Here is a 23,584-nt window from a genome sequence, read left to right on the forward strand (position 1 = left end):
AGATGCAGAGTGACAGACAGCCAGAGAGAGAGGGAAAAGATTCAGGAATGTCTCCCAGCTCAACTGACAAAAAAACTGCAGAGCCAGGCGACGGACGCCATCTTAGCTTGTCCTAAAACACGAGCTGAATTCATTATATAGAAGCAGAAATACTGTCAATTCAGGTATGTTTAATACCTGTATTCAGCTGACATATTGTATTGTATATTGGAAACTGTTCATTCAGATGTGCAATTTTATAGATGTGTAAATAGCCTAAAATATTGTTTAAGTGGTGTGTCTAGTCCAGTAAAGTGGTGTGTCCAGTCTAGTCCAGTGGTGTGTTCAGTCCAATCCAGTGGTGTGTTCAGTCCAATCCAGTGGTGTGTTCAGTCCAATCCAGTGGTGTGTTCAGTCCAATCCAGTGGTGTGTTCAGTCCAATCCAGTGGTGTGTTCAGTCCAATCCAGTGGTGTGTCCAGTCCAATCCAGTGGTGTGTTCAGTCCAGTGGTGTGTCCAGTCCAATCCAGTGGTGTGTTCAGTCAATCCAGTGGTGTGTTCAGTCAATCCAGTGGTGTGTTCAGTCAATCCAGTGGTGTGTTCAGTCCAATCCAGTGGTGTGTTCAGTCCAATCCAGTGGTGTGTTCAGTCCAGTCCAGTGGTGTGTCTAGTCCAGTCCAGTGGTGTGTCTAGTCCAGTCCAGTGGTGTGTCTAGTCCAGTGGTGTGTCTAGTCCAGTCCAGTGGTGTGTCCAGTCCAGTCCAGTCCAGTGGTGTGTCTAGTCCAGTCCAGTGGTGTGTCTAGTCCAGTCCAGTGGTGTGTCCAGTCCAGTCCAGTGGTGTGTCCAGTCCAGTCCAGTGGTGTGTCTAGTCCAGTCCAGTGGTGTGTCCAGTCCAGTCCAGTGGTGTGTCCAGTCCAGTCCAGTGGTGTGTCCAGTCCAGTCCAGTGGTGTGTCCAGTCCAGTCCAGTGGTGTGTCCAGTCCAGTCCAGTGGTGTGTCCAGTCCAATCCAGTGGTGTATCCAGTCCAGTCCAGTGGTGTATCCAGTCCAGTCCAGTGGTGTGTCTAGTCCAGTCCAGTGGTGTGTCTAGTCCAGTCCAGTGGTGTGTCCAGTCCAGTCCAGTGGTGTGTCTAGTCCAGTCCAGTGGTGTGTCTAGTCCAGTCCAGTGGTGTGTCCAGTCCAGTCCAGTGGTGTGTCCAGTCCAGTCCAGTGGTGTATCCAGTCCAGTCCAGTGGTGTATCCAGTCCAGTCCAGTGGTGTGTCTAGTCCAGTCCAGTGGTGTGTCTAGTCCAGTCCAGTGGTGTGTCTAGTCCAGTCCAGTGGTGTGTCTAGTCCAGTCCAGTGGTGTGTCTAGTCCAGTCCAGTGGTGTGTCTAGTCCAGTGGTGTGTCTAGTCCAGTGGTGTGTCTAGTCCAGTCCAGTGGTGTGTTCAGTCCAGTCCAGTGGTGTGTTCAGTCCAGTCCAGTGGTGTGTTCAGTCCAGTGGTGTGTCTAGTCCAGTCCAGTGGTGTGTCCAGTCCAGTCCAGTGGTGTGTCTAGTCCAGTCCAGTGGTGCGTCTAGTCCAGTCCAGTGGTGTGTCCAGTCCAGTGGTGCGTCCAGTCCAGTCCAGTGGTGTGTCCAGTCCAGTCCAGTGGTGTGTCCAGTCCAGTCCAGTGGTGTGTCTAGTCCAGTCCAGTGGTGCGTCTAGTCCAGTCCAGTGGTGTGTCTAGTCCAGTCCAGTGGTGTGTCCAGTCCAGTCCAGTGGTGTGTCTAGTCCAGTCCAGTGGTGCGTCTAGTCCAGTCCAGTGGTGCGTCTAGTCCAGTCCAGTGGTGTGTCCAGTCCAGTCCAGTGGTGTGTCTAGTCCAACCACATGCACCCTACCAACCCTCCCCTAATTGTAGTAAACTAATGGACAACACTTAGGTTCCTACTTCCAGTTTTTATTCTTTATACATTTACAGACACAATAGTTATCTTTACTTTGTTGTTAATCCCATCAACCATCAACTTCTCAATTGACTGATTTCCTTATAGGAACTGTAACTCAGTAAAAATCTTTCAAATGGATGCAGGTTTCATGTATATGTTTGATCAGAATGTACATGAAAAACAGATGGGAATAATATTCTGTGTTGTCCTCTGATCCAATACTGATGGGAGGAATTCTTTCATATTGTAATTTGTGTGTGGTGTTTTATTTTTACTAGTCCTGGACAACTTTAATCTATATTCTTCTGTCCTGACTATTTGTTTTACTAGTCCTGGACAACTTTAATCTATATTCTTCTGTCCTGACTATTTGTTTTACTAGTCCTGGACAACTTTAATCTATATTCTTCAGTCCTGACTATTTGTTTTACTAGTCCCGGACAACTTTAATCTATATTCTTCAGTCCTGACTATTTGTTTTACTAGTCCCGGACAAGAAGACAGGAGTTAATGTGGAGACCTGCACACACCCTCGCTGCTTCTTTCAAATCACCACAGTCCCATACAAGGTGTGTCTGTGAGACAGGATAGAAAACCCCCATTTCCTTCTCATTTCCTCTTTCTTTACACCCCCACGATTCCAGCAGACGTGTGGCGGTGCAAAATGGCCGCCTAGGTGAGGATGATAAATATGACAAAACATGGAATCAGTTTACGGCAGACAGGTCCAGTACCACTGGGTGAATTAGAAACCGCTGCACCTGGGTGCCCTCAGAGACACACGCCACATCCAGGGGGGTGTGTGTGGTGCAGGCGCTGCATATCCAGGTGTGAATATACTTCAATAAAAGAGAAGAGTTACGTCAGGGTTCTGTAACATGCTATGACCGTCGGCTGCCAGATATGGAAGTGGTTCTCAGCCTGACCCGTTCTGAAACGTCTTGTTCCTACGCAAAACAACACACAGTGAAGAAGACTCTCCAATAGCTTTATGAAGAGGTGATAATGCTGGGGACAGATCATAGTTGGTGCAACAATAACTAGTCTTGTCAAGCCATACAGACCCACAGACAGCTAAAAGACAGTAACCGATAGGGAAAGTGCTTGAGTTCACACTGATGACTGATGAATGACCTCGCTAGCCAGTTGCTGGCTTTGGATGGGCTTTGACCCGTTGATCCACAAGGGGAAAGTCAGTTTCAGGTTGTGAATGGTCTTTGACCCAGCACAATGTGCAACCAGCCTGGGTGGATCCACAAGGGGAAAGTCAGTTTCAGGATGTGAATGGTCTTTGACCCAGCACAATGTGCAACCAGCCTGGGTGGATCCACAAGGGGAAAGTCAGTTTCAGGATGTGAATGGTCTTTGACCCAGGACAATGTGCAACCAGCCTGGGTGGATCCACAAGGGGAAAGTCAGTTTCAGGTTGTGAATGGTCTTTGACCCAGCACAATGTGCAACCAGCCTGGGTTGATCCACAAGGGGAAAGTCAGTTTCAGGTTGTGAATGGTCTTTGACCCAGCACAATGTGCAACCAGCCTGGGTTGATCCACAAGGGGAAAGTCAGTTTCAGGTTGTGAATGGTCTTTGACCCAGCACAATGTGCAACCAGCCTGGGTGGAGCCACAATAAGGCCCTGTGAAGGTTGCCTGACATGACCGAGAGGAACGCAGGAGGAAGTGGTTTTGCCTTTCTGTCTGTGACGCAACAGAGAGAGGCAAGCATGCTGGTACACACACACTCTCTCACGCACAGGTACACACACACACACACACAGAGAGAACACACACTGAGAGAACACATTTACACACACACAACGCAAACCGAAACACAGATAGAAGATGTGTAATCCAAGGTAACGATTGAGATCACAGAGAATGGGAGAGACAGACAGACAGACAGACAGACAGACAGACAGACAGACAGAGAGAGACAGACAGAGACAGAGATAGACAGACAGAGATAGACAGACAGAGATAGACAGAGACAGAGACATACAGAGACAGAGACAGAGACAGAGACAGAGACATACAGAGACAGAGATAGACAGACAGAGACAGAGAGAGAGACAGACAGAGACAGAGAGAGAGACAGACAGAGACAGAGAGAGAGACAGACAGAGACAGAGAGAGAGACAGGGACAGTGTGTGATTGTGTTTTAGCTCATTATCAGCGGTGGACCCATGTGACCACCAGTGAGAATGAGTCACACATACACAATATTCGTTCTCGGTAAACTCTCCCTAGAGCCCGCCTCACAGTATTGAAACGACGGCTTCACTGAGTGTGTGTGTGTGTGTGTGTGTGTGTTAGTCATCAACAGTGTGTGATTGTGACTATGAGTTGGTCCTACACAAAAACAATGTGGGGACACACACACTTCATATGAACGTTCCCTCTGAATGTTTTTATCTAATTAAAGGCACATGTAGGCAAGACACACACACACACACACACACACTAATTGCAGAGAGGAGAGCGAGAGACAGTAAAAGACAGCAAAAGAAGAAGAGGAAAGTCAATAGGTTGATATGCAAAGTTTTCAAAAGTGAAACTAACTCAGGATAAATCAATGTACTGGACCAGTTCTGCCGGAGACCACTTGAGTCTGTGAGAGTCCAACTAGTAGATATACAACTACCAGAGAGATTCCCTACTGCTCTCTATCCCTCCCTCTTTCTACACAACCGTGTTGGAGTCATATGACTCAGTACAGAGAAGTTCTCTCCCTCCCTCGTTATTTTTAGCTCTCTCTTTTACAGATTAGTGTTCTATATTTATCCTTTAGGTGTAGGCCAATCAGAGTGGCCCGTCCAGGAGAGAGGGTCACAGAGTTCTACACCTCCCACATGGGTCAGAGCCAGGGTCCTCCCCCTCCATTTCCCTGCCCACTTCCTTCTCTCTACCCTCCTCTGCTTTTCCTCCCTTTCCCAGTTTTCCTCCTCCCCTCTCCTCTTCTCCACCTCTCCCTTCCTCTGTATCTTCTGTCTTCCACCCCACTATGTTTCCTCTACAGCTGCTCCCTCCCCAACGCTTCTCAGTCAACCCCCGTTCCCTCCCTCACCCGCTCTGCCCCAGTGGAAACTTTACACACAGCAAAGAGAGTGTGTGTTTTGTCTGTGTATGTGTGTGTGTGTGTGTTTTGTCTGTGTGTGTGTGTGTGTGTTTGAGCGTGTGTGTGTGTGTGTGTTTGAGCGTGTGTGTGTGTGTGTGTTTGAGCGTGTGTGTGTGTGTGTGTTTGAGCGTGTGTGTGTGTGTGTGTGTGTGTGTGTGTGTGTGTTTTGTCTGTGTGTGTGTGTGTGTGTGTGTGTGTGTGTGTGTGTGTGTGTGTGTGTGTGTGTGTGTGTGTGTGTGTGTGTGTGTGTGTGTGTGTTTATACACAGGGTCGACAGCATTCCTTCAGAACAAACAAAATGGATGAAATCTTTTCTAATTAATTTCAGCTCAAATGAAGGTTTGAGGCCATTAAAGAACATATTTATTACCAATGTGTTACTCTTTCTGTTATTCAAGGCCAGCAGGGGACGAGGGCAGCAGGGGACGAGGGCAGCAGGGGACGAGGGCAGCAGGGGACGAGGGCAGCAGGGGACGAGGGCAGCAGGGGACGAGGGCAGCAGGGGACGAGGGCAGCAGGGGACGAGGGCAGCAGGGGACGAGGGCAGCAGGGGACGAGGGCAGCAGGGGACGAGGGCAGCAGGGGACGAGGGCAGCAGGGGACGAGGGCAGCAGGGGACGAGGGCAGCAGGGGACGAGGGCAGCAGGGGACGAGGGCAGCAGGGGACGAGGGCAGCAGGGGACGAGGGCAGCAGGGGACGAGGGCAGCAGGGGACGAGGGCAGCAGGGGACGAGGGCAGCAGGGGACGAGGGCAGCAGGGGACGAGGGCAGCAGGGGACGAGGGCAGCAGGGGACGAGGCCAGCAGGGGACGAGGCCAGCAGGGGACGAGGGCAGCAGGGGACGAGGGCAGCAGGGGACGAGGGCAGCAGGGGACGAGGGCAGCAGGGGATGAGGCCAGCAGGGGACGAGGGCAGCAGGGGACGAGGGCAGCAGGGGACGAGGGCAGCAGGGGACGAGGGCAGCAGGGGACGAGGGCAGCAGGGGACGAGGGCACTACGTTAAGTATTTAATAGTGAAATGCTTTTCAGAAAGAAACACTATTTTTTTGTGTCTTTAATGTAGAAAAAGAGGACGTTACATCATTCTCCAAACACTTCCTCTTCAAGCAGAGTCGCCCGGCTTTTATCACAGAAACACAGACATTCAGAAACCTCTCTCTCTCTCCTTTTCTCCCTCGCTTTCACTCTACCTAACACACAGTACACTAGACCCCCCCTCTACCTTACTCTAACACACAGTACACTAGACCCCCCCTCTACCTTACTCTAACACACAGTACACTAGACCCCCCCTCTACCTTACTCTAACACACAGTACTCTAGACCCCCCCCCCCTACCTTACTCTAACACACAGTACACTAGACTCCCCCTCTACCTTACTCTAACACACAGTACACTAGACTCCCCCCTCTACCTTACTCTAACACACAGTACACTAGACTCCCCCCTCTACCTTACTCTAACACACAGTACTCTAGACCCCCCCTCTACCTTACTCTAACACACAGTACACTAGACCCCCCCCTCTACCTTACTCTAACACACAGTACACTAGACTCCCCCCTCTACCTTACTCTAACACACAGTACACTAGACCCCCCCCTACCTTACTCTAACACACAGTACACTAGACTCCCCCTCTACCTTACTCTAACACACAGTACACTAGACTCCCCCTCTACCTTACTCTAACACACAGTACACTAGACCCCCCCCTACCTTACTCTAACACACAGTACACTAGACCCCCCCCTACCTTACTCTAACACACAGTACACTAGACCCCCCCCTCTACCTTACTCTAACACACAGTACACTAGACCCCCCCTCTACCTTACTCTAACACACAGTACACTAGACCCCCCCTCTACCTTACTCTAACACACAGTACACTAGACCCCCCCCCCTACCTTACTCTAACACACAGTACACTAGACCCCCCCCTCTACCTTACTCTAACACACAGTACACTAGACCCCCCCTCTACCTTACTCTCACACACAGTACTCTAGACCCCCCCTCTACCTTACTCTAACACACAGTACACTAGACCCCCCCCTCTACCTTACTCTAACACACAGTACACTAGACCCCCCTCTACCTTACTCTCACACACACAGACACACACTTGACATATCTGAGCAGACAGGCAGCCTCTGCATCACTGTCACCATGACAACGTCGTGAGACAATCCGCAAAAACAGACAGTCCCCCGGTTACACACCCCGCGGGGGGAGAGAGGAGAGAGGAGAGAGAGAGAGAGAGAGAGAGAGAGAGAGAACGCGCGATGGCGAGAGAGAGCGAGCGTGTGAGAGACGGAGAGAGAGAGCGAGCGTGTGAGAGACGGAGAGAGAGAGAGCGAGCGTGTGAGAGACGGAGAGAGAGAGAGCGAGCGTGTGAGAGACGGAGAGAGAGCGAGCGAGCGTGTGAGAGACGGAGAGAGAGCGAGCGAGCATGTGAGAGACGGAGAGAGAGCGAGCGAGCAGCGAGCGAAAAGACGAGAGAGAAAGCAGCAGCGAGAGACGGAGAGAAAGCGAGCAGCAGCGTGCAGCGAAGAACGGAGAGAGAGCGAGCAGCGTGCAGCGAGAGACGGAGAGAAAGCGAGCGAGCGAGAGACGAGAGAGAAAGCGAGCGAGCGAGAGACGGAGAGAGAGCGAGCGAGCGAGAGACGGAGAGAGAGCGAGCGAGCGAGAGACGGAGAGAGAGCGAGCGAGCGAGAGACGGAGAGAGAGCGAGCGAGCGAGAGACGGAGAGAGAGCGAGCGTGTGAGAGACGGAGAGAGAGCGAGCGTGTGAGAGACGGAGAGAGAGCGAGCGTGTGAGAGACGGAGAGAGAGCGAGCGTGTGAGAGACGGAGAGAGAGCGAGCGTGTGAGAGACGGAGAGAGAGCGAGCGTGTGAGAGACGGAGAGAGAGAGCGTGTGAGAGACGGAGAGAGAGACAGAGAGAGAGATGGAGAAGAGATTGAGGATAGAGAGAGGAGGAGGGAGAGGAGGAGAGGATAAAGAGAGGAGGAGGGAGAGGAGGAGAGAAGCGAGGGAGCGTGACTGGTACATGCTACACATGACAATAGAAAAGCCATGTAACAGCAGCCTGTTCTGAAGCACAGCAGCAACACATCTCTAACAGCGGAGTAGAACAGCGGAGTAGAACAGCGGCGTAGAACAGCGGAGTAGAACAGCGGCGTAGAACAGCGGCGTAGAACAGCGGCGTAGAACAGCGGCGTAGAACAGCGGCGTAGAACAGCGGCGTAGAACAGCGGAGTAGAACAGCGGCGTAGAACAGCGGCGTAGAACAGCGGCGTAGAACAGCGGCGTAGAACAGCGGAGTAGAACAGCGGCGTAGAACAGTATACAAGAGATGTGTAGCGCAGGGTTGTGGGTTGGATTCCCGCTGGGCCCACCCATATAACAATGCATGCCCCCACTACTGTAGGATACACGTCTGTTGAAGGCCATATTATAATAATAGTACATTATGGGCCTAGTACCATTTTGGATGAGCCCCTAGACCAGTGGTTCCCAAACTACGGGTCGCGACCCCATGTGGGGGTCGCGGGAAAATTTCACAAATCCTGAAGAAAAGAAATGATAATATGGTCTTTGTAATGTGGTTAACCTTTACATGGAAATGGAAAGTGTTGAAATGTAAAAGAGCCAATTGAACCAGAGACCAAGGAAAAGGCTGTGCTAGACTGGTGAATGGGAATCTAAAGGGAACACACGGTCCTCTCCCTCACAGCAGTAAAACTCACCGTACCGTTCAACAGCTCATATCCAGGTCAACATGGATTTAACACTATTCTAAGTCTGCATTAGTGCCGCGTTCAAGACAACTGGGAACAGGAAAAAACAAGCTCCAAATGAGTTTGTTGTTGTTGCTGAATGGTCATCAACTCAGAAACTCAGGCATCTTTCTAGCGCCGACTTTCCGACCTGAAGACCACTGACGTCATGATTTGACCTCAGATTTTTTTCCCAGAGTTTCCAGTGGTCTTGAAAGCACCATAAAACCAGATATGGATCCTGGTTGGATGAGACAGCAGAGATGACCACGCCCCCTGACTTGGAGAGGCTCCGACATGCACCAAGCCACACCCATCTCATTAGTGGTGGTGAGAGACATGATGTCAGAGACATGATGTCAGAGACATGATGTCAGACTCATTTCTAATGGACTGTCACAGTCCCACATTAAACCTAAACATTGGCTGTTAATTACAGCCTTTCTTTTCACATGGTCAGGGTGAGAATTCTCAGATATCAAAATGGGGTGGTAGACAGAAACAGTTTGGTAGCCCCTGGTCTTGACAGTCTCTACATTTTGGACGAGAGTTCCTTCTCCTGACGCCTTTTGTGGGCACTGAACACCTCAAATCCCCCACAGCAATAAGATGATAGTGCCCCCGATGTCTCCCCATTTCCCCTTAAATCTGCATGGCTGTGAACACCTCTCACTCTCTCTAAATGTTCAACATCAGCCTGTACCAATATAGAGTTAAATGTTCAACATCAGCCTGTACCAATATAGAGATAAATGTTCAACATCAGCCTGTATTAATATAGAGTTAAATGTTCAACATCAGCCTGTACCAATATAGAGTTAAATGTTCAACATCAGCCTGTACCAATATAGAGATAAATGGTCAACATCAGCCTGTACCAATATAGAGATAAATGTTCAACATCAGCCTGTACCAATATAGAGTTAAATGTTCAACATCAGCCTGTACCAATATAGAGATAAATGTTCAACATCAGCCTGTACCAATATAGAGATAAATGTTCAACATCAGCCTGTATTAATATAGAGTTAAATGTTCAACATCAGCCTGTACCAATATAGAGATAAATGTTCAACATCAGCCTGTACCAATATAGAGATAAATGGTCAACATCAGCCTGTACCAATATAGAGATAAATGTTCAACATCAGCCTGTACCAATATAGAGTTAAATGTTCAACATCAGCCTGTACCAATATAGAGATAAATGTTCAACATCAGCCTGTACCAATATAGAGATAAATGTTCAACATCAGCCTGTATTAATATAGAGTTAAATGTTCAACATCAGCCTGTACCAATATAGAGATAAATGTTCAACATCAGCCTGTATTAATATAGAGTTAAATGTTCAACATCAGCCTGTATTAATATAGAGTTAAATGTTCAACATCAGCCTGTACCAATATAGAGATAAATGTTCAACATCAGCCTGTACCAATATAGAGATAAATGTTCAACATCAGCCTGTATTAATATAGAGTTAAATGTTCAACATCAGCCTGTATTAATATAGAGTTAAATGTTCAACATCAGCCTGTACCAATATAGAGATAAATGTTCAACATCAGCCTGTACCAATATAGAGATAAATGTTCAACATCAGCCTGTATTAATATAGAGTTAAATGTTCAACATCAGCCTGTACCAATATAGAGATAAATGTTCAACATCAGCCTGTATTAATATAGAGTTAAATGTTCAACATCAGCCTGTATTAATATAGAGTTAAATGTTCAACATCAGCCTGTACCAATATAGAGATAAATGTTCAACATCAGCCTGTACCAATATAGAGATAAATGTTCAACATCAGCCTGTATTAATATAGAGTTAAATGTTCAACATCAGCCTGTATTAATATAGAGTTAAATGTTCAACATCAGCCTGTATTATCAGCGAACTGATCGATATATACATCGGTCAGGCTCTAGTTAAAAAGTAGTGTGTGTGTGTGTGTGTGTGTGTGTGTGTGTGTGTGTGTGTGTGTGTGTGTGTGTGTGTGTGTGTGTGTGTGTGTGTGTGTGTGTGTGTGAGTAGAGAGAGGGCAGAGAGACAGAGAGAGAGAGGGCAGAGAGAGGGCAGAGAGAGAGAGGGCAGAGAGAGAGAGGGCAGAGAGAGAGAGGGCAGAGAGAGAGAGGGCAGAGAGAGAGAGGGCAGAGAGAGGACAGAGAGAGGACAGAGAGAGGACAGAGAGAGGGCAGAGAGAGGGCAGAGAGAGGACAGAGAGAGGGCAGAGAGAGGGCAGAGAGAGGGCAGAGAGAGGGCAGAGAGAGGGCAGAGAGAGGGCAGAGAGAGGGCAGAGAGAGGGCAGAGAGAGGACAGAGAGAGGGCAGAGAGAGGGCAGAGAGAGGACAGAGAGAGGGCAGAGAGAGGACAGAGAGAGGACAGAGAGAGGACAGAGAGAGGACAGAGAGAGGGCAGAGAGAGGGCAGAGAGAGGGCAGAGAGAGGACAGAGAGAGGGCAGAGAGAGGACAGAGAGAGGACAGAGAGAGGGCAGAGAGAGGGCAGAGAGAGGGCAGAGAGAGGGCAGAGAGAGGGCAGAGAGAGGACAGAGAGAGGACAGAGAGAGGACAGAGAGAGGGCAGAGAGAGGGCAGAGAGAGGGCAGAGAGAGGGCAGAGAGAGGGCAGAGAGAGGACAGAGAGAGGACAGAGAGAGGACAGAGAGAGGGCAGAGAGAGGACAGAGAGAGGGCAGAGAGAGGGCAGAGAGAGGGCAGAGAGAGGACAGAGAGAGGGCAGAGAGAGGGCAGAGAGAGGGCAGAGAGAGGGCAGAGAGAGGACAGAGAGAGGGCAGAGAGAGGGCAGAGAGAGGACAGAGAGAGGACAGAGAGAGGGCAGAGAGAGGGCAGAGAGAGGGCAGAGAGAGGGCAGAGAGAGGGCAGAGAGAGGGCAGAGAGACAGAGACGAGGAGAGAGCGAGAGAAAAAGAGGGGGGAAAGACACACAGAGAATGTGAGAGGAAGAGTATTTTTTCTCCTTCCTCTTCTCCCCAAAGCAAACAACTGTTTATCTGGAAGGACAGAGAGAGGAGGGGGGGGGTGAGACGTCAGACCTGTTCTCTTCCTTGTTTGTGATTGTTATCAGGGCTATTTTAGGATGCTACCAGGAAGTCGTTAACACACTACAGCCTGACTGGGCTGCTCACAGAGGAGAGAGAGAGAGGATGATGATGGAGAGATGAGAACAGGGAGGACGAGAGAGAGAGAGAGGATGATGGAGAGATGAGAACAGGGAGGACGAGAGAGAGAGAGAGAGAGAGAGAGAGAGAGGATGAGAGATGGGAATAGGGAGGACGAGAGAGAGAGAGAGAGAGAGAGAGGATGATGGAGAGATGAGAACAGGGAGGACGAGAGAGAGAGAAATGCGAGGGAGGAGAAAGACTAGAGAGGAGGGAAAGAGGGATAGAGAATTATGGAAATCTAGAAATATGAATTATAATGATAAAGAGCAATCCTCCTTTTTCAACCAACCAACCACTCCTCCTACTCAGAACCACAACATTTACATCAAAAAGGGACAATCACTTTCAAACAGGTCCCAAACGTGTCACTTCTTCTCCTGTCCAAAAGACTCTCTCTCTCCCCTCAATGTTTTTTCTTCATATTGTCTCTGCAGTATTATCAGATAATGTGTTGTTTCTCAGGCAGTGTTTCTGCAGTACCCACTGTAGCACAATTACTGGCTGTTGATGCAGCCTAGGGCACCACACATACACTAACAAGCACGCAGAGGCACAGGGACACACACACACACACACACACACACACACGTGCTCTCACGTAGACACACCCACTTGCACGCAGACACACACACTCGCAAGGAACGTTGATAAAAAAAGTAATGGAGGAGTTTGACAAGAAGGTGTTTCTCCTGCAGGAATAACATCACAGAGACACAGAGGACACACACAGTCAGGGTGTTCATGTTGGTTTGGTTTGGGTGTGTGTGTATGTGTATGTGTATTGTGTGTGTGTGTGTGTGTGTGTGTGTGTGTGTGTGTGTGTGTGTGTGTGTGTGTTGGTTTGGTGTGTGTGTGTGTACACAGGTAGCTAGGTAAACCGGAGCCTGCAGAGTAATTCCTACTTAGATGAGGATTTGGCCTCTCGGTTGTCGTGGGCGCGAAGAGCAGAGAGAGCTTTAGTGGACTAAGCCAGCTAGGATGAACAAGAGATCACCTCTGGGGGTGGACGGGAGGACAGGAGAGGGGGGAGAGAGAGGTAGAGAGAGAGGAGAGGTAGAGGGGAGAGGTAAAGGGGAGATGAAGAGAGGAGAGGTAGAGAGGAGAGGTAGAGAGGAGAGGTAGAGAGGTAGAGAGAGGTAGAGGAAAGAGGGAGAGGTAAAGAGGAGATGTAGAGAGGAGAGGTAGAGAGGAAAGAGGGAGAGGTAAAGAGGAGAGAGAGGAATCCTGTCATATGGATTGTGTTAGCAGCACATGTCCCTCAGAGCCAAGCTGATGTCCACTGTGTCCCATCTGCCTCATGCTACACAGGGTGACGACACACTCTGTGGTGTGTGTGTGTGTGTGTGGTGTGTGTGTGTGTGTGTGTGTGTGTGTGTAAACCTCAACACCATATCTCTGGGTTTAGTGTTGCTAGTATTGACATAATGAACCAAACACAAGGCCACCAGGAGGGTAACAGTTAGTGTTACTGAGTAGATGGTTCTGCTCACAGCGAGTCAGATGATGGACTGGGGAGAGAGGAAGCCCTGATGTCCAATCATAACAGATGATACACATTTCCTGAAAAGCCACCACACACATACAGTGCATTTGGAAAGTATTCAGACCCCGTGATTTTTTCCTACATTTTGTTACAGCCTTGTTCTAAAACAGATTAAATACATTTTAACTCATCAATACCCTATAAATGACAAAGCAAAATGTTTGCAAATTAAAAACAAAAATACCTTATCTACATAAGTATTCAGACCCTTTGCTATGAGACTCGAAATTGAGCTCAGGTGCATCCTGTTTCCATTGATCATCCTTGATTGGAGTCCACCTGTGTGTACATTTTATTGATTGGACATGATTAGGAAAGGCACACACCTGTCTATATAAGGTCAGAGCAAAAACCAAGCCATGAGGTCATGGGAATTAAACGTTGAGCTCCGAGACAGAATTGTGTCGAGGCACAGATCTGGGGAAGGGTACCAAGAAAGCGTGCAGCATTGAAGGTCCCCAAGAACACAGTGGCCTCCATCAATATTAAATGGAAGAAGATTGGAACCACCGAGACTCTTCCTAGAGCTGGCCGCCCAGCCAAACTGAGCCAGGTGGGAGGTTGGTCTGGGATGTGACCAAAACCACAATGGTCACTGACAGAGCTCCAGAGTTCCTCTGTGGAGATGGGAGAACCTTCCAGAAGGACAACCATCTCTGCACCAATCAGGCATTTACGGTAGAGTGTCCAGACGGAAGCCACTCCTCAGTAAAAGGCACATGACAGGCCGCTTGGAGTTTGCCAAAAGACACCTAAAGGACTCTGACCATGATAAACAAGATTCTCTGGTCTGAAGAAACCAAAATGTAAGTATTTGGCCTGAATGCCAAGCATCACGTCTGGAGGAAACCTGGCACCATCCCTACGGTGAAGCATGGTGGAGGCAGCATCATGCTGTGGGGGTGTTTTTCAGTTGCAGGGACTAGGAGACTAGTCAGGATTGAGGGAAAGATGAACGGAGCAAAGTACTGAGAGATCCTTGATGAAAACCTGCTCTAGAGCTCTCAGACGAGGGTTCACCTTCCAAGAGGACAATGACCCTAAGCACACATCCAAGACAACGCAGGAGTGGCTTCAGGACAAGTCTCTAAATGTCCTTGAGCTGCCCAGCCAGAGCCCGGACATGAACCTGATCTAACATCTCTGGAGAGTCCTGAAAATAGCTGTGTAGCATCACTCCCCATCCAACCTGACAGAACCTGAGAGGATCTGCAGAGAAGAATGGGAGAAACTCCCCAATACAGGTGTGCCAAGCTGGTAGCGTCATACCCAAGAAGACTCAAGGCTGTAATCACTGCCAAAGGTGCTTCAACAAAGTACTGAGTTAAGGGTCTGAATACTTATGGAAATGTGACATTTCCATAATTTTTTATAAAATGGCAAAAATGTCTAAAAACCTGTTTTTGCTTTGTCATTATGGGGTATTGTGATGTCATTATGGGGTATAGCGATGTCATTCTGGGGTACTGCGATGTCATTCTGGGGTACTGCGATGTCATTCTGGGGTACTGCGATGTCATTCTGGGGGTACTGCGATGTCATTCTGGGGTACTGCGATGTCATTCTGGGGGTACTGCGATGTCATTCTGGGGGTACTGCGATGTCATTCTGGGGGTACTGCGATGTCATTCTGGGGTACCAGGATGTCATTCTGGGGTACCGCGATGTCATTCTGGGGTACCGCGATGTCATTCTGGGGTACCAGGATGTCATTCTGGGGTACCGCGATGTCATTCTGGGGGTACCGCGATGTCATTCTGGGGGTACCGCGATGTCATTCTGGGGGTACCGCGATGTCATTCTGGGGGTACCGCGATGTCATTCTGGGGGTACCGCGATGTCATTCTGGGGTACCGTGATGTCATTCTGGGGTACCAGGATGTCATTCTGGGGTACCAGGATGTCATTCTGGGGTACCAGGATGTCATTCTGGGGTACCGCGATGTCATTCTGGGGTACCGCGATGTCATTCTGGGGTACCGCGATGTCATTCTGGGGTACCGCGATGTCATTCTGGGGTACCGCGATGTCATTCTGGGGTACCGCGATGTCATTCTGGGGTACATGTCATTCTGGGGTACCGCGATGTCATTCTGGGGTACCGCGATGTCATTCTGGGGTACCGCGATGTCATTCTGGGGTACTGCGATGTCATTCTGGGGTACTGCGATGTCATTCTGGGGTACTGCGATGTCATTCTGGGATGTTGTGTGTAGATTGAGGGCATTTCTGTTTCATTTAATCAATTTTAGAAAAAAGCTGTAATTTAACAAAATGTGGAAAAGTAAAAGGGGTCTGAATACTTTCTGAATGCTCTGTACACACCATATATAACATAGTGGACTGGGAACTGGGTCATTCATAATTAACGTGTGTGTGTGTCAGGAGCGGTTGGCCAGCATCAATAATGTAAAGTGGGGCTACATCTCAGACACAAGACACACAGCTAGCTGATAGCTAACTGGCTAATCACACTAATAAAACAAGCCTCAACAACATGGGGGTGTTTACATTTGTCCTGTTAGACACTTGTACAAGTCTGGAACAGAACAGTGGTTCTTCATATCCCAACTCCCCCTGAGATACCTGCAGCCAGTGGGGTCACGGCCAGGGTTAAGAGACTTGGTCAAGGGCACAGCAGCTGATTTTTTACGTTGCCGGCTCTGGGATTCAAACCAGCAACCTTTTGGTTACGGGGCCAATGCTGTAACCTCGAGGCTCCCTGCCACCCCTATATCTAGGTCAGGCATGGGACATGTAGATGGATGTGTAGCTGTCTTCTCTCTATGTACGTGTGTGTGTGTGTGTGTGTGTGTGTGTGTGTGTGTGTGTGTGTGTGTGTGTGTGTGTGTGTGTGTGTGTGTGTGTGTGTGTGTGTGTGTACACAGTGCATTCGGAAAGTATTCAGACCCCTTCCCTTTTTCCATATTTTGTTACGTTACAGCCTTATTCTAAAATTGATTAAATCAAATAAAATCCTCAATCTACACACAACACCTCACATTTCTGTGTGTGTGTGTGTGTGTGTGTGTGTGTGTGTGTGTGTGTGTGTGTGTGTGTGTGAGAACCTGCGTCGTGTATGTAAACATGGAATGATCCTTGTCTGCCAGTGAGTGTCTTCAGCAGCTATTCTCCTGTGATGTTGCTACAGTTCAACAGTCACAACAACACAGTGTCTTCAGGTGTGTTCAGCTATTCTCCTGTGATGTTACTACGGTTCAACAGTCACAACAACACAACACAAACAACACAGTGTCTTCAGGTGTGTTCAGCTATTCTCCTGTGATGTTGCTACAGTTCAACAGTCACCACAACACAAACAACACAGTGTCTTCAGGTGTGTTCAGCTATTCTCCTGTGATGTTGCTACAGTTCAACAGTCACAACAACACAACACAACAACACAGTGTCTTCAGGTGTGTTCAGCTATTCTCCTGTGATGTTGCTACGGTTCAACAGTCACCACAACACAACAACACAGTGTCTTCAGGTGTGTTCAGCTATTCTCCTGTGATGTTGCTACGGTTCAACAGTCACAACAACACAAACAACACAGTGTCTTCAGGTGTGTTCAGCTATTCTCCTGTGATGTTGCTACGGTTCAACAGTCACCACAACACAACAACACAGTGTCTTCAGGTGTGTTCAGCTATTCTCCTGTGATGTTGCTACGGTTCAACAGTCACAACAACACAAACAACACAGTGTCTTCAGGTGTGTTCAGCTATTCTCCTGTGATGTTGCTACGGTTCAACAGTCACAACAACACAACAACACAGTGTCTTCAGGTGTGTTCAGCTATTCTCCTGTGATGTTACTACGGTTCAACAGTCACAACAACACAACACAAACAACACAGTGTCTTCAGGTGTGTTCAGCTATTCTCCTGTGATGTTACTACGGTTCAACAGTCACAACAACACAACACAAACAACACAGTGTCTTCAGGTGTGTTCAGCTATTCTCCTGTGATGTTGCTACAGTTCAACAGTCACAACAACACAACACAACAACACAGTGTCTTCAGGTGTGTTCAGCTATTCTCCTGTGATGTTGCTACGGTTCAACAGTCACCACAACACAACAACACAGTGTCTTCAGGTGTGTTCAGCTATTCTCCTGTGATGTTGCTACGGTTCAACAGTCACAACAACACAAACAACACAGTGTCTTCAGGTGTGTTCAGCTATTCTCCTGTGATGTTGCTACGGTTCAACAGTCACCACAACACAACAACACAGTGTCTTCAGGTGTGTTCAGCTATTCTCCTGTGATGTTGCTACGGTTCAACAGTCACAACAACACAAACAACACAGTGTCTTCAGGTGTGTTCAGCTATTCTCCTGTGATGTTGCTACGGTTCAACAGTCACAACAACACAACAACACAGTGTCTTCAGGTGTGTTCAGCTATTCTCCTGTGATGTTACTACGGTTCAACAGTCACAACAACACAACACAAACAACACAGTGTCTTCAGGTGTGTTCAGCTATTCTCCTGTGATGTTACTACGGTTCAACAGTCACAACAACACAACACAAACAACACAGTGTCTTCAGGTGTGTTCAGCTATTCTCCTGTGATGTTGCTACGGTTCAACAGTCACAACAACACAACACAACAACACAGTGTCTTCAGGTGTGTTCAGCTATTCTCCTGTGATGTTGCTACGGTTCAACAGTCACAACAACACAAACAACACAGTGTCTTCAGGTGTGTTCAGCTATTCTCCTGTGATGTTGCTACGGTTCAACAGTCACAACAACACAAACAACACAGTGTCTTCAGGTGTGTTCAGCTATTCTCCTGTGATGTTTCTACGGTTCAACAGTCACAACAACACAACACAAACAACACAGTGTCTTCAGGTGTGTTCAGCTATTCTCCTGTGATGTTGCTACGGTTCAACAGTCACAACAACACAAACAACACAGTGTCTTCAGGTGTGTTCAGCTATTCTCCTGTGATGTTGCTACGGTTCAACAGTCACAACAACACAACACAAACAACACAGTGTCTTCAGGTGCATAAAGAGCATTCAAACACACACTATGTTTTCACACTTGTTACATTCAACACACACACAGTCTCACACAAACACTAATGGGTCATCAAAGCCCTACTGTAGAACAAGATGTGATCCACTCAATCACCTCCAACACACAGGCCTGTGTGGAAATCCCCTGTTGTGGTCGAATAGTCAGGCCCAGGATGTATCTAGTCTAGCAAGTAGACGAAGAAGTCTTCAATACACATTCTTCTCTGCTGGGACTTTGGCCATTGTTGGCACTACTATCCACAGAGGTATTTTAGTGAAGAACATAACACGCACACACACACAGGGACACATACACACAGTTCTCTGTGTACACAGTGTGAGGCTGTGGAGAGAGGCCTAGTACAGGGTGCAGGCCGGCCTGATGAACATGTCAACATGCCTGGAAGGAGGGGAATGTGGTCACATAGCCTGGCCAAATTAAAAACATCCAGAGAGAGAGAGAGAAGGAGAGGGGGTATGAAACAGAGAGAGGTAGAGAGGAGGAGGAGAGACACCGAAAGGAGGAGGGGAGAGCCAGAGAGAGAGAAGGAGAGGGGGTATGAAACAGAGAGAGGTAGAGAGGAGGAGGAGAGACACCGAAAGGAGGAGGGGAGAGCCAGAGAGAGAGAAGGAGAGGAGGAGGAGAGACACCGAAAGGAGGAGGGGAGAGCCAGAGAGAGAGAAGGAGAGGGGGGTATGAAACAGAGAGAGGTAGAGAGGAGGAGGAGAGACACCGAAAGGAGGAGGGGAGAGCCAGAGAGAGAGAAGGAGAGGGGGGTATGAAACAGAGAGAGGTAGAGAGGAGGAGGAGAGACACCGAAAGGAGGAGGGGAGAGCCAGAGAGAGAGAAGGAGAGGGGGGTATGAAACAGAGAGAGGTAGAGAGGAGGAGGAGGAGGAGGAGAGACACCGAAAGGAGGAGGGGAGAGCCAGAGAGAGAGAGAGGAATCCCAGAGAGAGAGAAAACAGTAGAATATGAAGAGAGAGAGAACACCACAGCTCTAAGCCCTGTTGTGACTGAGGTTGTAGTTTGGCGGGTTGTACACTGTGTGTGTGATGTCGGCGTCCACGGGCCTCCTAGACGTCCATGGGCCTCCTCAGTGTGTGTGTGTGTGTGTGCCAGCTCCATGCCAGCTCACTGGGTTAAATATAGCTAGTGGGCAGCGGTCCCAGACTGTATTAACAATACCACCACCACTTTAGATAATACTGACACCGGATAGCAGGGGAGGAGGAGAGGGGGAGGGACACTGGAGGGGGAGGATAGGAGGAGGAGGAGGGACACTGGAGGGGGAGGATAGGAGGAGGATGATAGGGGGAGGGACACTGGAGGGGGAGGATAGGAGGGGGAGGGAGGGGAGGGAAGGATAGGAGGAGAGGGGGAGGGACACTGGAGGGGGAGGAAAAAGTTAGGAAGAGAGTAGAAGAAGGGAAAGGATAGGAAGAGAGGAGAATGGTAGAGAGGTAGAGTCAGAGGGGAGAGGAGAATGGTAGAGAGGTAGAGTCAGAGGGGAGAGGAGAGGAGAATGGTAGAGAGGTAGAGTCAGAGGGGAGAGGAGAGGAGAATGGTAGAGAGGTAGAGTCAGAGGGGAGAGGAGAGGAGAATGGTAGAGGTAGAGTCAGAGGGGAGAGGAGAGGAGAATGGTAGAGAGGTAGAGTCAGAGGGGAGAGGAGAATGGTAGAGAGGTAGAGTCAGAGGGGAGAGGAGAATGGTAGAGAGGTAGAGTCAGAGGGGAGAGGAGAATGGTAGAGAGGTAGAGTCAGAGGGGAGAGGAGAATGGTAGAGAGGTAGAGTAAGAGGGGAGAGGAGAGGAGAATGGTAGAGAGGTAGAGTCAGAGGGGAGAGGAGAGGAGAATGGTAGAGAGGTAGAGTCAGAGGGGAGAGGAGAGGAGAATGGTAGAGAGGTAGAGTCAGAGGGGAGAGGAGAATGGTAGAGAGGTAGAGTCAGAGGGGAGAGGAGAGGAGAATGGTAGAGAGGTAGAGTCAGAGGGGAGAGGAGAGGAGAAGACCATGAGGGGAAGAGGAAGGGAGGAGAGCAGAGGAAGAGGAACACCTCAGTGGGACAGAAAATGAATGAAACTCAGCCACCCACACTCCATCCATTCTGCCAGGAGAGAGTGTGTGGATCTTTCCATAACAGAGTGCATGCCAAGGATAGGAGTCGCGGGACAGATACTAACTCTGGCCTGAGCTGGCATGTCTGTGTCCAACACTACACACCCACAGTTCTGTAAACCTGAATGTTTCTCTACTGTGTAGACTGCTAATAAAGGGTTTATAACCCCTCCCTGAGTATTAGACTAGTTATAACCTGAGGGTTACACTACTGACCTATAACACACTGCTCTCCAGTCAGCTTCAACACACCGCTGTGGAACGAGCCACGGAACCTCCCAGAGAGAACAACTCAGAAACACTAAGAGAATACAATGGTAGAGTGGTAACACTTCACCTCTGGTGGAGGAACGAGGGACAGAGACCCCGACCGACAGACAGACAGATCGACCGACCGACCGACCGACCGACCGACAGACAGACAGACAGACAGACAGACAGACAGACAGACAGACAGACAGACAGACAGACAGACAGACAGACAGACAGACAGACAGACAGACAGACAGACAGGTGTGTAGGACTGGAGAGAGAGACAGACAGGAGGGACAGGTGTGTAGGACTGGAGAGGAGAGAGAATCTGCCCTCCGATATGAGCTGATGTAATGTACATGTTGATTAATATTGGTGTCACTCACTGTATAAAATGTCCTATTCTACACTACTACTCATAACAATATACACTACCTAGATATCACTGATTATTAGACCACTTGAAAAGGCAAATAGCCTTCTGAGGACATGATCCCAGACATGGTAGTAGGCTGTTCATATGACTTCTTGCACTGAGGTAGTCTACTCTCATCTCCAAAGAGACAGTCTCTCTCGCCAGACTCAGGGCTCAACGGCTGTGAGAAGAGACTACCACAGAGGAGACCTTCCTAAGCCTGTAATAGTGGTGGCTGATGGGTAAAGGCAGCATGAAATCCAAAGGGTTCCCTCTCACTCTAATAGATCCCTAATGTTTACCATAATTACAGGGGCTGTCGTGCCTCCCCACGGGTGTGTCTGGGACCTTATGGGGCGAGAGAGAGAACCTAGGCTCCATCCCAAATGGCACCCGATTCCCTATTTAGTGCACTACTTTTGACCAGAGCCACATGGAAGAGGCTGCCATTTGGGTTGCAAGCCGTTTTGCAGGGCTCTACAGAGCGACCATTTCACGCGCACTTCAATACTATTCTACAGTACCGTAATCCGTTCTGCTCTGACATCGCTCATCCATACAGTCTTAATTAATACCTACTTAGATGTGTGTATATGTTGTGTAATTTGTTAGATATTACTTGTTAGATATTACTGCACTGTGGGAGCTAGAAACACAAGCATTTCGCTACACCCGCAATAACGTCTGCTAATCACGTGTATGTAACCAATAAAATTGGATTTGACTTGATGAATGTATAGTTCTGTAAGCTACTGACTGAGCCTTGGTTTGCTTTGCAACATATAGAGTGAATACATAGAGCCATCTAGCTGCAGCCCAGTAGTTGGTGTCTTTCTGGGCTCAGGCAGGGAAAGGGAGATTGAAGAGAGAGTGAAAATAAAAGAAATAAAATGGTGCTACTGTTTCCTTAAGAATAGCTACTGGGCGGTTCGGTTAAATGTCCACCCGAAGCGGGAGGTCGTTTTTCTATCGCAATCACCGCTGCCTCTCCGCGACATACGACTGTTAAAAACGGCAGGACGAGGGGGAGTAGCGTTATCTCCTTGTTGTTTGCTACCTAGTATGTTGCCTCCAGAAACGAGAGCGCCAACGAGATACCACTTAGCATTTCAAAGGCGTATTGGCCACGGCTACAACAAAAGGGGCTCTGTCGGCGCATTCCGACTCGCTGTGGTCGAGGTGTGAACGAACAAGGACAGAGATAATTGTCTCTTGGTTTCTCCTTTTCACAGAAGCTCATGGTTTTAAAGTCGTGATCCCAGAGACCGTTCACACCGCACAAACCAACAGCCGTGCTAAAGAGGGACCCTCCCTCGGATGGTGCCAACACATGCGCAGATCAAGTACACTGCTGGATCGTCAATTATTATATTAAGACGTTTACATGTCCTAATAATCCGAAACATTCAAAAATATATATAAAAAAAATAATGACTGTTTACTCGGCGTGTGCTTACTATGATTTTGACCTTACACCGATTATGATAAAACGACTATTGCATAATCTGCCTAATGACAATCAGGGTCATATCGAATTATTAATGTGCATGTAAACGTCCAATTTGTCATGATACAGTCGGAATACACAATAATGCATTGGCCATTGTCTGTTCATCTAGCTCTATCAAAAGCAAAAGTTGCCCATCCACATAATAGTGTAGTATTAGAATAGTCTATCATTACCCCCCCCAACTAAGTTCAGACAGCAGCCTGTAGGTTTACTACGTCCCTGTCGGGTAGCTTCTTGTTTTATCAAGATGTCTACTTCTACTAGCTTATTATTCTGTCTGTTTCCCTCTCACACACCTTGACGAGACTGCCAAGTAGAAATCACGACAGGAGAAATGTAGTCTACTATAGTCCTCTCGACCGTTTGTAGTATAGCTGGAAATGTGTTTTACTGTTAACAACTGAAACCTGCTGGCATCACTGTGATCAACCGTGGGCGAGAATGGTTGCTGAGCAGGAAAACAATGTTGCAACAAATTTCCGCACAGAAAAATGTAACAGTTAAACGACCAAAAACAAACGAGTCATGTGGAACTTCGTGGACAGTTCAGAAGTAATCCTCTTATCAAGTAGTCCCCAGAAAAAGTGTTGAAGCAACGAGCTGTGGACACTTTCCCCGGAGACATAGCTCCCCGTGCTAACGCCAGCTCGGGCGAAAAGCTAAGCAACATAGCCCTCAAAAAGGGCTACCACAAGTTATTTTATGGAAATATAACAAGTCGCAGAGTTAGTTGTTGGCTGCA

General features: G+C 48.5%; 1 protein-coding gene across 1 annotated transcript in view; it reads right to left on the reverse strand.

The window, feature by feature from the left end:
* The window catches only part of maml3 (mastermind-like transcriptional coactivator 3), a 266,132-nt gene that overhangs the window by 241,106 nt on the left and 1,442 nt on the right, over positions 1-23,584 (reverse strand). The gene's annotated exons all lie outside the window — the stretch shown is intronic.

This window comes from Salmo salar, chromosome ssa08, assembly GCF_905237065.1.
Source record: "Salmo salar chromosome ssa08, Ssal_v3.1, whole genome shotgun sequence".
Lineage (NCBI taxonomy): Eukaryota > Metazoa > Chordata > Actinopteri > Salmoniformes > Salmonidae > Salmo > Salmo salar.